The sequence below is a fragment of the Colletes latitarsis genome, chromosome 3 (genome assembly GCF_051014445.1).
Source record: "Colletes latitarsis isolate SP2378_abdomen chromosome 3, iyColLati1, whole genome shotgun sequence".
Taxonomy (NCBI): Eukaryota; Metazoa; Arthropoda; class Insecta; order Hymenoptera; family Colletidae; genus Colletes; species Colletes latitarsis.
The window spans coordinates 21,582,774-21,597,772 of NC_135136.1; positions in this window are offsets into that span (position 1 = coordinate 21,582,774).

Consider the following 14,999-nt stretch of genomic DNA (forward strand, 5'->3'; position numbering starts at 1 on the left):
ATATTTATCAAGACCAGGTTTAATTGAATGTTTCAGTGTGGTACCACAATACTACGGGATCCAAACCAGAAAAAGCCCAGAATCTGGCCACCGAGTACGAGAAATATGCGAAAGTGCGAGCCTGATCAGGGCAAATGCCAGACCTGTCCGAGACCTAACTTCCGTTGTCCTCTAAAATATTGATCGAAACCAGGTTTAATGGACTGTCTCAGTGTGGTACCACATTACTACCTGATCCAATCCAGAAAAAGCCCAGAATCTGGCCATGAATTATGAGAAATATGCGAAAGTACGAGCCTGATGAGAGTGAATCCCAGGCCTAACCTAGACATAACATGTGTTATCCTCTAAAATATTGATAGAAACCAGGTTAAATGGACTGCCACAGTGTGGCACCACATTACTACAGAATCCAAACTAGAAAAAGCCCAGAATCTGGCCATCAAGTATGAGAAATATGCGAAACTACGAGCCTGATGAGAGCAAATCCCAGACCTACCCCAGACCTAACATGCGTTATCCACTAAAATATTTATCAAGACCAGGTTTAATTGAATGTTTCAGTGTGGTACCACATTACTACGTGATCCAAACCAGAAGAAACCCAGGATCTGTTCAACATGTATGTGGAAAATGCGAAATTATGTGCCTGATTAGGGCAAATCCTAGACATTACCCAGATCTAACATGCGTTATCCTCTAAAATATTTATCAAGACCAGGTTTAATTGAATGTTTCAATGTGGTACCACAATACTACGTGATCCAAACCAGAAAAAACCCCAGGATCTGTTCAACATGTATGTGGAAAATGCGAAATTATGTGCCTGATTAGGGCAAATCCTAGACCTATCCCAGACCTAACTTGCGTTGTCCTCTAAAATATTGATCGAAACCAGGTTAAATGTACTGTTTCAGTGTGGTACCACATTACTACGCGATCCAATCCTGAAAAAGCCCAGTATCTAGCCATGAAGTATGAGAAATATGCGAATTTATGAGCCTGATTTGGGCAAATCCTAGACATAACCCAGATCTAACATGCGTTATCCTCTAAAATATTTATCAAGACCAGGTTTAATTGAATGTTTCAGTGTGGTACCACAATACTACAGGATCCAATCTAGAAAAAGCCCAGAATCTGGCCATGAACCATGAGGAATATGCGAAAGTACGAGCCTGATGAGAGCAAATCCCAGACCTAACCATGACCTAACATGCGTTATTCTCCAAAATATTGATCGAAACCAGGTTTAATGGACTGTTTCAGTGTGGTACCACATTACTACGTGATCCAAAACAGAAAAAACCCAGGATCTGTTCAGCAAGTATGTGAAAAACGCGAAACTATGAGCCTGATGAGGGTAAATCCCAGACCTATCCCAGACCCAACATGCGTTATCCTCTAAAACATTTATCAAGACCAGGTTTAATTGAATGTTTCAGTGTGTTACCACATTACTACGTGATCCAAACCAGAAAAATACCCAGGATCTGTTCAACAAGTATGTGAAGAACGCGGACATATGACCCTGATGAGGGCAAATCCCGGGCCTAACCTAGACCTAACATGCGTTATCCTCAAAAATATTGATCGAAACCAGGTTTAATCGACTGTTTAAGTGTGGTGCCACATTACTACCTGATCCAAACCAGAAAAATACCCAGGATCTGTTCAACAAGTATGTGAAGAACGCGAAAATATGACCCTGATGAGGGCAAATCCCAGACCTATCCCAGACCTAACTTGCGTTATCCACTAAAATATTGATCGAAACCAGGTTTAATGGACTGTCTCAGTGTGGTACCACATTACTACCTGATCCAATCCAGAAAAAGCCCAGAATCTGGCCATGAATTATGAGAAATATGCGAAAGTACGAGCCTGATGAGAGTGAATCCCAGGCCTAACCTAGACATAACATGTGTTATCCTCTAAAATATTGATAGAAACCAGGTTAAATGGACTGCCACAGTGTGGCACCACATTACTACAGAATCCAAACTAGAAAAAGCCCAGAATCTGGCCATCAAGTATGAGAAATATGCGAAACTACGAGCCTGATGAGAGCAAATCCCAGACCTACCCCAGACCTAACATGCGTTATCCACTAAAATATTTATCAAGACCAGGTTTAATTGAATGTTTCAGTGTGGTACCACATTACTACGTGATCCAAACCAGAAGAAACCCAGGATCTGTTCAACATGTATGTGGAAAATGCGAAATTATGTGCCTGATTAGGGCAAATCCTAGACATTACCCAGATCTAACATGCGTTATCCTCTAAAATATTTATCAAGACCAGGTTTAATTGAATGTTTCAATGTGGTACCACAATACTACGTGATCCAAACCAGAAAAAACCCCAGGATCTGTTCAACATGTATGTGGAAAATGCGAAATTATGTGCCTGATTAGGGCAAATCCTAGACCTATCCCAGACCTAACTTGCGTTGTCCTCTAAAATATTGATCGAAACCAGGTTAAATGTACTGTTTCAGTGTGGTACCACATTACTACGCGATCCAATCCTGAAAAAGCCCAGTATCTAGCCATGAAGTATGAGAAATATGCGAATTTATGAGCCTGATTTGGGCAAATCCTAGACATAACCCAGATCTAACATGCGTTATCCTCTAAAATATTTATCAAGACCAGGTTTAATTGAATGTTTCAGTGTGGTACCACAATACTACAGGATCCAATCTAGAAAAAGCCCAGAATCTGGCCATGAACCATGAGGAATATGCGAAAGTACGAGCCTGATGAGAGCAAATCCCAGACCTAACCATGACCTAACATGCGTTATTCTCCAAAATATTGATCGAAACCAGGTTTAATGGACTGTTTCAGTGTGGTACCACATTACTACGTGATCCAAAACAGAAAAAACCCAGGATCTGTTCAGCAAGTATGTGAAAAACGCGAAACTATGAGCCTGATGAGGGTAAATCCCAGACCTATCCCAGACCCAACATGCGTTATCCTCTAAAACATTTATCAAGACCAGGTTTAATTGAATGTTTCAGTGTGTTACCACATTACTACGTGATCCAAACCAGAAAAATACCCAGGATCTGTTCAACAAGTATGTGAAGAACGCGGACATATGACCCTGATGAGGGCAAATCCCGGGCCTAACCTAGACCTAACATGCGTTATCCTCAAAAATATTGATCGAAACCAGGTTTAATCGACTGTTTAAGTGTGGTGCCACATTACTACCTGATCCAAACCAGAAAAATACCCAGGATCTGTTCAACAAGTATGTGAAGAACGCGAAAATATGACCCTGATGAGGGCAAATCCCAGACCTATCCCAGACCTAACTTGCGTTATCCACTAAAATATTGATCGAAACCGGGTTTAATGGACTGTTTCAGTGTGGTACCACATTACTACGTGATCCAAACCAGAAGAATACCTAGGATCTGTTCAACAAGTATGTGGAGAATGCGAAAGTATGTGTCTGATGGGGGCAAATCCCAGGCCTAACCTAGACAGAACATGCGTTATCCTCTAAGATATTGATCGAAACCAGGTTTAATGGACTGTTCCAGTGTGCTACCACATTACTACGTGATCCAAACCAGAAAAAACCCAGGATCCGTTCAACAAGTATGTGAAGAATGCGAAAGTATGTGTCTGATGAGGGAAAATCCCAGGCCTAACCTAGACCTAACATGCGTTACCCTCAAAATTATTTATCAGTACCAGGTTTAATTGAATGTTTCAGTTTGGTACCACATTTCTACGTGATTCAAACCAGAAAAAGCCAGGGATCTGTTCAACTAGTATGTGAAAAATGCGATAATATGACCCTGATGAGGGCAAATGCCAGACCTATCCCAGACCTAACTTGCGTTATCCTCTAAAACATTGATCGAAACTAGGTTTAATTTACTGTTTAAGTGTGGTACCACATTACTACGTGATCCAATCCTGAAAAAGCCCAGTATCTAGCCATGAAGTATGAGAAATATGCGAATTTATGAGCCTGATTTGGACAAATCCTAGACATAACCCAGATCTAACATGCGTTATCCTCTAAAATATTTATCAAGACCAGGTTTAATTGAATCTTTCAGTGTGGTAGCACAATACTACGGGATCCAAACCAGAAAAAGCCCAGAATCTGGCCACCGAGTATGAGAAATATGCGAAAGTGCGAGCCTGATCAGGGCAAATCCCAGACCTATCCGAGACGTAACTTCCGTTGTCCTCTAAAATATTGATCGAAACCAGGTTTAATGGACTGTCTCAGTGTGGTACCACATTACTACCTGATCCAATCCAGAAAAAGCCCAGAATCTGGCCATGAATTATGAGAAATATGCGAAAGTACGAGCCTGATGAGAGCAAATCCCAGGCCTAACCTAGACATAACATGCGTTATCCTCTAAAATATTGATAGAAACCAGGTTAAATGGACTGTCTCAGTGTGGCACCACATTACTACAGAATCCAAACTAGAAAAAGCCCAGAATCTGGCCATCAAGTATGAGAAACATGCGAAACTACGAGCCTGATGAGAGCAAATCCCAGACCTACCCCAGACCTAAAATTCGTTATCCTCTAAAATATTGATAGAAACCAGGTTAAATGGACTGTCTCAGAGTGGCACCACATTACTACAGAATCCAAACTAGAAAAAGCCCAGAATCTGGCCATCAAGTATGAGAAATATGCGAAAGTACGAGCCTGATGAGAGCAAATCCCAGACCTACCCCAGACCTAACATGCGTTATCCTCTAAAATATTGATCGAAACCAGGTTTAATGGACTGTTTCAGTGTGGTACCACATTACTACCTGATCCAATCCAGAAAAAGCCCAGGATCTGTTCAACAAGTATGTGAAGAACGCGGAAATATGACCCTGAAGAGGGCAAATCCCGGGCCTAACCTAGACCTAACATGCGTTATCCTCAAATATATTGATCGAAACCAGGCTTAATGGACTGTTTCAGTGTGCTACCACATTACTACGTGATCCAGACCAGAAAAAACCCAGAATCTGTTCAACATGTATGCGGAAAATGCGAAAGTATGTGTCTGATGAGGGCAAATCCCAGGCCTAACCTAGACAGAACATGCGTTATCCTCTAAAATATTGATCGAAACCAGGTTTAATGGACTGTTTCAGTGTGCCAACACATTACTACGTGATCCAATCCTGAAAAAGCCCAGTATCTAGCCATGAAGTATGAGAAATATGCGAATTTATGAGCCTGATTTGGGCAAATCCTAGACATAACCCAGATCTAACATGCGTTATCCTCTAAAATATTTGTAAAGACCAGGTTTAATTGAATGTTTCAGTGTGGTACCACAGTACTACGGGATCCAAACCAGAAAAAGCCCAGAATCTGGCCACCGAGTATGAGAAATATGCGAAAGTGCGAGCCTGATCAGGGCAAATCCCAGACCTATCCCAGACCTAACTTGCGTTGTCCTCTGAAATATTGATCGAAACCGGTTTTAATGGACTGTTTCAGTGTGGTACCACATTACTACCTGATCCAATCCAGAAAAAGCCCAGGATCTGTTCAACAAGGATGTGAAGAACGCGGAAATATGACCCTGATGAGGGCAAATCCCGGGCCTAACCTAGACCTAACATTAGTTATCCTCAAATATATTGATCGAAACCAGGTTTAATCGACTGCTTCAGTGTGGTACCACATTACTACCTGATCCAAACCAGAAAAATACCCAGGATCTGTTCAACATGTATGTGGAAAATGCGAAAGTATGTGTCTTATGAGTGCAAATCCCAGGCCTAACCTAGACAGAACATGCGTTATCCTCTAAAATATTGATCGAAACTAGGTTTAATTTACTGTTTCAGTGTGGTACCACATTACAACGTGATCCAATCCTGAAAAAGCCCAGTATCTAGCCATGAAGTATGAGAAATATGCGAATTTATGAGCCTGATTTGGGCAAATCCTAGACATAACCCAGATCTAACATGCGTTATCCTCTAAAATATTTATCAAGACCAGGTTTAATTGAATGTTTCAGTGTGGTACCACAATACTACAGGATCCAATCTAGAAAAAGCCCAGAATCTGGCCATGAACCATGAGGAATATGCGAAAGTATGTGGGTGATCAGGGAAAATCCCAGGCCTAACCTAGGCCTAACATGCGTTACCCTCAAAAATACTGATCGAAACCAGGTTTAATCGACTGTTTCAGTGTGGTACCACATTACTACGTGATCCAAACCAGAAAAATACCCAGGATCTGTTCAACAAGTATGTGAAGAACGCGGAAATATGACCCTGATGAGGGCAAATCCCGGGCCTAACCTAGACCTAACATGCGTTATCCTCAAAAATATTGATCGAAACCAGGTTTACTCGACTGTTTCAGTGTGGTGCCACATTACTACCTGATCCAAACCAGAAAAATACCCAGGATCTGTTCAACACGTATGTGGAGAACGCGAAAATATGACCCTGATGAGGGCAAATCCCAGACCTATCCCAGACCTAACTTGCGTTATCCACTAAAATATTGATCGAAACCGGGTTTAATGGACTGTTTCAGTGTGGTACCACATTACTACGTGATCCAAACCAGAAGAATACCTAGGATCTGTTCAACAAGTATGTGGAGAATGCGAAAGTATGTGTCTGATGAGGGCAAATCCCAGGCCTAACCAAGATCTAACATGCGTTATCCTCAAAAATATTGATCGAAACCAGGTTTAATGGACTGTTTCAGTGTGCTACCACATTACTACGTGATCCAAACCAGAAAGAACCCAGGATCTGTTCAACAAGTATGTGGAGAATGCGAAAGTATGTGTCTGATGAGGGCAAATCCCAGGCCTAACCTAGACAGAACATGCGTTATCCTCTAAAATATTGATCGAAACCAGGTTTAATTTACTGTTTCAGTGTGGTACCACAATACTACGGGATCCAAACCAGAAAAAGCCCAAAATCTGGCCACCGAGTGCGAGAGATATGCGAAAGTGCGAGCCTGATCAGTGCAAATCCCAGACCTATCCCAGACCTAACTTGCGTTCTCCTCTAAAATATTGATCGAAACCAGGTTTAATGGACTGTTTCAGTGTGGTACCACATTACTACAGGATCCAAACTAGAAAAAGCCCAGAATCTGGCCATCAAGTATGAGAAATATGCGAAAGTACGAGCCTGATGAGAGCAAATCCCAGACCTATCCCAGACCCAACATGCGTTATTCTGTAAAATATTGATCGAAACTAGGTTTAATTTACTGATTCAGAGTGGTACCACATTACTACATGATCCAAACCAGAAAAAACCCAGGATCTGTTCAACAAGTATGCGGAAAATGCGAAAGTATGTGTCTGATGAGGGCAAATCCCAGGCCTAACCTAGACAGAACATGCGTTATCCTCTAAAATATTGATCGCAACCAGGTTTAATGGACTCTTTCAGTGTGCTACCACATTACTACGTGATCCAAACCAGAAAACACCCAGGATCCGTTCAACAAGTATGTGAAAAATGCGAAAATATGACCCTGATGAGGGCAAATCCCAGACCTATCCTCTAAAATATTGATCGAAACTAGGTTTAATTTACTGTTTCAGTGTGGTACAACATTACTACCTGATCCAATCCTGAAAAAGCCCAGTATCTAGCCATGAAGTATGAGAAATATGCGAATTTATGTGCCTGATTTGGGCAAATCCTAGACATAACCCAGATCTAACATGCGTTATCCTCTAAAATATTTATCAAGACCAGGTTTAATTGAATGTTTCAGTGTGGTACCACAATACTACGGGATCCAAACCAGAAAAAGCCCAGAATCTGGCCACCGAGTATGAGAAATATGCGAAAGTGCGAGCCTGATCAGGGCAAATCCCAGACCTATCCCAGACCTAACTTGCGTTGTCCTCTAAAATATTGATCGAAACCAGGTTTAATGGACCGTTTCAGTGTGGTACCACATTACTACCTGATCCAATCCAGAAAAAGCCCAGAATCTGTCCATGAACCATGAGGAATATGCGAAAGTACGAGCCTGATGAGAGCAAATCCCAGACCTAACCATGACCTAACATGCGTTATTCTCTAAAATATTGATCGAAACCAGGTTTAATGGACTGTTTCAGTGTGGTACCACATTACTACGTGATCCAAAACAGAAAAAACCCAGGATCTGTTCAGCAAGTATGTGAAAAACGCGAAACTATGAGCCTGATGAGGGCAAATCCCAGACTTATCCCAGACTCAACATGCGTTATCCTCTAAAACATTTCTCAAGACCAGGTTTAATTGAATGTTTCAGTGTGGTACCACATTACTACGTGATCCAAACCACAAAAAACCCAGGATCCGTTCAACAAGTATGTGAAGAATGCGAAAGTATGTGGCTGATCAGGGAATATCCCAGGCCTAACCTAGACCTAACATGCGTTACCCTCAAAAATACTGATCGAAACCAGGTTTAATCGACTGTTTCAGTGTGGTACCACATTACTACGTGATCCAAACCAGAAAAATACCCAGGATCTGTTCAACAAGTATGTGAAGAACGCGGAAATATGACCCTGATGAGGGCAAATCCCGGGCCTAACCTAGACCTAACATGCGTTATCCTCAAAAATATTGATCGAAACCAGGTTTAATCGACTGTTTAAGTGTGGTGCCACATTACTGCCTGATCCAAACCAGAAAAATACCCAGGATCTGTTCAACAAGTATGTGAAGAACGCGAAAATATGACCCTGATGAGGGCAAATCCCAGACCTATCCCAGACCTAACCTGCGTTATCTACTAAAATATTGATCGAAACCGGGTTTAATGGACTGTTTCAGTATTGTACCACATTACTACGTGATCCAAACCAGAAGAATACCCAGGATCTGTTCAACAAGTATGTGGAGAATGCGAAAGTATGTGTCTGATGAGGGCAAATCCCAGGCCTAACCAAGATCTAACATGCGTTATCCTCAAAAATATTGATCGAAACCAGGTTTAATGGACTGTTTCAGTGTGCTAGCACATTACTACGTGATCCAAACCAGAAAGAACCCAGGATCTGTTCAACAAGTATGTGGAAAATGCGAAAGTATGTGTCTGATGAGTGCAAATCCCAGGCCTAACCTAGACAGAACATGCGTTACCCTCAAAAATATTTATCAGTACCAGGTTTAATTGAATGTTTCAGTATGGTACCACATTACTACGTGATCCAAACCAGAAGAATACCCAGGATCTGTTCAACAAGTATGTGGAGAATGCGAAAGTATGTGTCTGATGAGGGCAAATCCCAGGCCTAACCAAGATCTAACATGCGTTATCCTCAAAAATATTGATCGAAACCAGGTTTAATGGACTGTTTCAGTGTGCTAGCACATTACTACGTGATCCAAACCAGAAAGAACCCAGGATCTGTTCAACAAGTATGTGGAAAATGCGAAAGTATGTGTCTGATGAGTGCAAATCCCAGGCCTAACCTAGACAGAACATGCGTTACCCTCAAAAATATTTATCAGTACCAGGTTTAATTGAATGTTTCAGTGTGGTACCACATTTCTACGTGATCCAAACCAGAAAAAGCAAGGGATCTGTTCAACAAGTATGTGAAAAATGCGATAATATGACCCTGATGAGCGCAAATGCCAGACCTATCCCAGACCTAACTTGCGTTATCCTCTAAAACATTGATCGAAACTAGGTTTAATTTACTGTTTAAGAGTGGTACCACATTACTACGTGATCCAATCCTGAAAAAGCCCAGTATCTAGCCATGAAGTATGAGAAATATGCGAATTTATGAGGCTGATTTGGACAAATCCTAGACATAACCCAGATCTAACATGCGTTATCCTCTAAAATATTTATCAAGACCAGGTTTAATTGAATGTTTCAGTGTGGTACCACAATACTACGGGATCCAAACCAGAAAAAGCCCTGAACCTGGCCACCGAGTATGAGAAATATGCGAAAGTGCGAGCCTGATCAGGGCAAATCCCAGACCTTTCCGAGACCTAACTTCCGTTGTCCTCTAAGATATTGATCGAAACCAGGTTTAATGGACTGTCTCAGTGTGGTACCACATTACTACCTGATCCAATCCAGAAAAAGCCCAGAATCTGGCCATTAATTATGAGAAATATGCGAAAGTACGAGCCTGATGAGAGCAAATCGCAGGCCTAACCTAGACATAACATGCGTTATCCTCTAAAATATTGATAGAAACCAGCTTAAATGGACTGTCTCAGTGTGGCACCACATTACTACAGAATCCAAACTAGAAAAAGCCCAGAATCTGGCCATCAAGTATGAGAAATATGCGAAAGTAGGAGCCTGATGAGAGCAAATCCCAGACCTACCCCAGACCTAACATGCGTTATCCTCTAAAATATTGATGGAAACCAGGTTTAATTGAATGTTTCAGTGTGGTACCACATTACTACGTGATCCAATCCAGAAGAAACCCAGGATCTGTTCAACATGTATGTGGAAAATGCGAAATTATGTGCCTGATTAGGGCAAATCCTAGACATTACCCAGATCTAACATGCGTTATCCTCTAAAATATTTATCGAAACCAGGTTTGATCGACTGTTTCAGTGTGGTACCACATTACTACCTGATCCAAACCAGAAAAGTACCCGGGATCTGTTCAACAAGCATGTGAAGAACGCGAAAATATGACCCTGATGAGGGCAAATCCCAAACCTTTACCAGACCTAACTTGCGTTGTCCTCCAAAATATTGATGGAAACCAGGTTTAATTGACTGTTTCAGTGTGGTACCACATTACTACGTGATCCAATCCAGAAAAAGCCCTGGATCTAGCCATGAAGTATGAGAAATATGCGAAATTATGAGCCTGATTAGGGCAAATCCTAGACATAACCCAGATCTAACATGCGTTATCCTCTAAAATATTTATCAAGACCAGGTTTAATTGAATGTTTCAGTGTGGTACCACAATACTAAGGGATCCAAACCAGAAAAAGCCCAGAATCTGGCAACCAAGTATGTGAAGAACGCGGAAATGTGACCCTGATGAGGCCAAATCCCAGACCTATCCCAGATCTGACTTGCGTTATCCTCGAAAATATTGATGGAAACCAGGTTTAATGGACTGTTTCAGTGTGGTACCACATTACTACGTGATCCAAACCAGAAAAATACCCAGGATCTGTTCAACAAGTATGTGAAGAACGCGGAAATATGACCCTGATGAGGGCAAATCCCGGGCCTAACCTAGACCTAACATGAGTTATCCTCAAAAATATTGATCGAAACCAGGTTTAATCGACTGTTTCAGTGTGGTACCACATTACTACCTGATCCAAACCAGAAAAATACCCAGGATCTGTTCAACAAGTATGTGAAGAACGCGAAAATATGACCCTAATGAGGGCAAATCCCAGACCTATACCAGACCTAACTTACGTTGTCCTCTAAAATATTGATGGAAACCAGGTTTAATGGACTGTTTCAGTGTGGTACCACATTACTACGTGATCCAAACCAGAAAAATACCCAGGATCTGTACAACAAGTATGTGAAGAACGCGGAAATATGACCCTGATGAGGGCAAATCCCAGACCTATACTAGACCTAACTTACGTTGTCCTCTAAAATATTGATGGAAACCAGGTTTAATGGACTGTTTCAGTGTGGTACCACATTACTACCTGATCCAAACCAGAAAAATACCCAGGATCTGTTCAACAAGTATGTGAAGAACGCGAAAATATGAGCCTGATGAGGGCAAATCCCAGACCTATCCCAGACCTAACTTGCGTTGTCCTCTAAAATATTGATCGAAACCAGGTTTAATCGACTATTACAGTGTGGTACCACATTACTACGTGATCCAAACCAGAAAAATACCCAGGATCTGTTCAACAAGTATGTGAAGAACGCGGAAATATGACCCTGATGAGGGCAAATCCCGGGCCTAACCTAGACCTAACATGCGTTATCCGCAAAAATATTGATCGAAACCAGGTTTAATCGACTGTTTCAGTGTGGTACCACATTACTACCTGATCCAAACCAGAAAAATACCCAGGATCTGTTCAACAAGTATGTGAAGAACGCGAAAATATGACCCTGATGAGGGCAAATCCCAGACCTATACCAGACCTAACTTACGTGTCCTCTAAAATGTTGATCGAAACCAGGTTAAATGGACAGTTTCAGTGTGGTACCACATTACTACAGGATCCAAACTAGAAAAAGCCCAGAATCTGGCCATCAAGTATGAGAAATATGCGAAAGTACGAGCCTGATGAGAGCAAATCCCAGACCTATCCCAGACCCAACATGCGTTATTCTGTAAAATATTGATCGAAACTAGGTTTAATTTACTGATTCAGAGTGGTACCACATTACTACATGATCCAATCCAGAAAAAGCCCAGGATCTAGCCATGAAGTATGAGAAATATGCGAAATTATGAGCCTGATTAGGGCAAATCCTAGACATAACCCAGATCTAACATGCGTTATCCTCTAAAATATTTATCAAGACCAGGTTTAATTGAATGTTTCAGTGTGGTACCACAATACTACGGGATCCAAACCAGAAAAAGCCCAGAATCTGGCAACCAAGTATGAGAAATATGCGAAAGTACGAGCCTGGTCAGGGCAAATCCCAGACCTATCTCAGACCTAACTTGCGTTGTCCTCTAAAATATTGATCGAAACCAGGTTTAATCGTCTATTGCAGTGTGGTACCACATTACTACGTGATCCAAACCAGAAAAATACCCAGGATCTGTTCAACAAGTATGTGAAGAACGCGGAAATATGACCCTGATGAGGGCAAATCCCGGGCCTAACCTAGACCCAACTTACGTTGTCCTCTAAAATATTGATGGAAACCAGGTTTAATGGACTGTTTCAGTGTGGTACCACATTACTACGTGATCCAATCCAGAAAAAGCCCAGGATCTAGCCATGAAGTATGAGAAATATGCGAAATTATGAGCCTGATTAGGGCAAATCCTAGACATAACCCAGATCTAACATGCGTTATCCTCTAAAATATTTATCAAGACCAGGTTTAATTGAATGTTTCAGTGTGGTACCACAATACTACGGGATCCAAACCAGAAAAAGCCCGGAATCTGGCCACCGAGTATGAGAAATATGCGAAAGTGCGAGCCTGATCAGGGCAAATCCCAGACCTATCCGAGACCTAACTTCCGTTGTCCTCTAAAATATTGATCGAAACCAGGTTTAATGGACTGTCTCAGTGTGGTACCACATTACTACCTGATCCAATCCAGAAAAAGCCCAGAATCTGGCCATGAATTATGAGAAATATGCGAAAGTACGAGCCTGATGAGAGCAAATCCCAGGCCTAACCCAGACATAACATGCGTTATCCTCTAAAATATTGATAGAAACCAGGTTAAATGGACTGTCTCAGTGTGGCACCACATTACTACAGAATCCAAACTAGAAAAAGCCCAGAATCTGGCCATCAAGTATGAGAAATATGCGAAAGTACGAGCCTGATGAGAGCAAATCCCAGACCTACCCCAGACCTAAAATGCGTTATCCTCTAAAATATTGATAGAAACCAGGTTAAATGGACTGTCTCAGTGTGGCACCACATTACTACAGAATCCAAACTAGAAAAAGCCCAGAATCTGGCCATCAAGTATGAGAAATATGCGAAAGTACGAGCCTGATGAGAGCAAATCCCAGACCTACCCCAGACCTAAAATGCGTTATCCTCTAAAATATTGATCGAAACCAGGTTTAATGGACTGTTTCAGTGTGGTACCACATTACTACCTGATCCAATCCAGAAAAAGCCCAGGATCTGTTCAACAAGTATTGGAAGAACGCGGAAATATGACCCTGATGAGGGCAAATCCCGGGCCTAACCTAGACCTAACATGAGTTATCCCCAAATATATTGATCGAAACCAGGCTTAATGGACTGTTTCAGTGTGCTACCACATTATTACGTGATCCAAACCAGAAAAAACCCAGAATCTGTTCAACATGTATGTGGAAAATGCGAAAGTATGTGTCTGATGAGGGCAAATCCCAGGCCTAACCTAGACAGAACATGCGTTATCCTCTAAAATATTGATCGAAACCAGGTTTAATGGACTGTTTCAGTGTGCCACCACATTACTACGTGATCCAATCCTGAAAAAGCCCAGTATCTAACCATGAAGTATGAGAAATATGCGAATTTATGAGCCTGATTTGGGCAAATCCTAGACATAACCCAGATCTAACATGCGTTATCCTCTAAAATATTTGTCAAGACCAGGTTTAATTGAATGTTTCAGTGTGGTACCACAATACTACGGGATCCAAACCAGAAAAAGCCCAGAATCTGGCCACCGAGTATGAGAAATATGCGATAGTGCGAGCCTGATCAGGGCAAATCCCAGTCCTATCCCAGACCTAACTTGCGTTGTCCTCTAAAATATTGATCGAAACCGGGTTTCATGGACTGTTTCAGTGTGGTACCACATTACTACGTGATCCAAACCAGAAAAATACCCAGGATCTGCTCAACAAGTATGTGAAGAACGCGAAAATATGACCCTGATGAGGGCAAATCCCAGACCTATCCCAGACCTAACTTGCGTTATCCACTAAAATATTGATCGAAACCGGGTTTAATGGACTGTTTCAGTGTGGTACCACATTACTACGTGATCCAAACCAGGAGAATACCTAGGATCTGTTCAACAAGTATGTGAAGAATGCGAAAGTATGTGTCTGATGAGGGAAAATCCCAGGCCTAACCTAGACCTAACATGCGTTACCCTCAAAATTATTTATCAGTACCAGGTTTAATTGAATGTTTCAGTTTGGTACCATATTTCTACGTGATTCAAACCAGAAAAAGCCAGGGATCTGTTCAACAAGTATGTGAAAAATGCGAAAATATGACCCTGATGAGGGCAAATCCCAGACCCATCCCAGACCTAACTTGCGTTATCCTCTAAAATATTGATCGAAACTAGATTTAATTTACTGTTTAAG